We start from the raw sequence: 805 nt of genomic DNA, 5'->3' as shown, positions 1-805 counted from the left end.
AAAAAGACCGAAGTCAAAGCACCTCCTTCCTCTGCTCCAAGCTTTCCATGGCTCCCACCACTGTCAGAATAGAGGCCCAGCTCTTCAGCATGTCCTTCCAGGCCTAGCTCCAGTCTTCAGCCCTGTTTCCCCCAGACTAAATGGAGACCTGCAGTCCTTCCATTTCATCCCCCGCAAACAATTCACACAGGATGATCCTCGTGCTTGGGACAGCTTTCCACACCCCCGTTCCACAAGACTTCAGAAATAGGAATCCCTCTATATAACCCCTGGCCTGGGCTCCGGAAGTCAGAGGGGAGTCACTCTCGAGGCCCCAAACCCACATATGATGACAGGAGAACGCGAAGCGTCCGGAACCGCCTCCCCCCACTTCGGGGCTCCAGAATCATGAGGGCCGGGATCCCAGGGCGCCCTCCACTCACCCGCGCTGTATCCACCAGCGCCGCTGCCCGCCACACGGGAGCCTGTGAGCCGGGCGGGGCCATGAGGGGCAGGGCACGACGCGGCCGAACCCCCACACCTCCAGTGGGAGCCGAGAGCGCAGGCTGACCACGACCTCGGCCCTGCCAGACGGAAAATGCGCCCGAAGGGCGGAGGACCGCCTCCGGGTACCGCGGGGACGAAGGCTGGGTGTGGAGACCCCAGAAAACGAGTGGCGCTGGCTCCACATTCGAGACAACCGAGGCTCAAAAAGGCCGAGCCAGCAGCTGCGAGTCACGGTGCGAGCGAAGGCGGGTGACAGGACGCCTCCTGTTCCAGCGGCCGCCAGCGGACCAGTCCACCGTCGGCACCGGAACTCCCGCCC

The 805-nt window shown here is 63.4% G+C and overlaps 1 protein-coding gene across 1 annotated transcript in view; it reads right to left on the bottom strand.

Moving 5' to 3' along the window:
* The window catches only part of LOC103273518 (zinc finger protein 132), a 6876-nt gene extending 6416 nt beyond the window's left edge, over window positions 1–460 (bottom strand). Inside the window, exon 1 of the mRNA XM_021719016.1 lies at window positions 423–460. The gene's annotated coding sequence lies outside the window, so the exon portion shown is untranslated. The remainder of the gene's footprint in view (window positions 1–422) is intronic.
* Between the last annotated feature and the right edge of the window lie 345 nt (window positions 461–805).

The sequence above is a fragment of the Carlito syrichta genome, unplaced genomic scaffold (assembly GCF_000164805.1).
Source record: "Carlito syrichta isolate Samal-C Ts95f unplaced genomic scaffold, Tarsius_syrichta-2.0.1 Scaffold314075, whole genome shotgun sequence".
Lineage (NCBI taxonomy): Eukaryota > Metazoa > Chordata > Mammalia > Primates > Tarsiidae > Carlito > Carlito syrichta.
The sequence above is the reverse complement of the archived record's forward strand: the minus strand, read 5'-3'. Positions and strand labels throughout refer to the sequence as shown.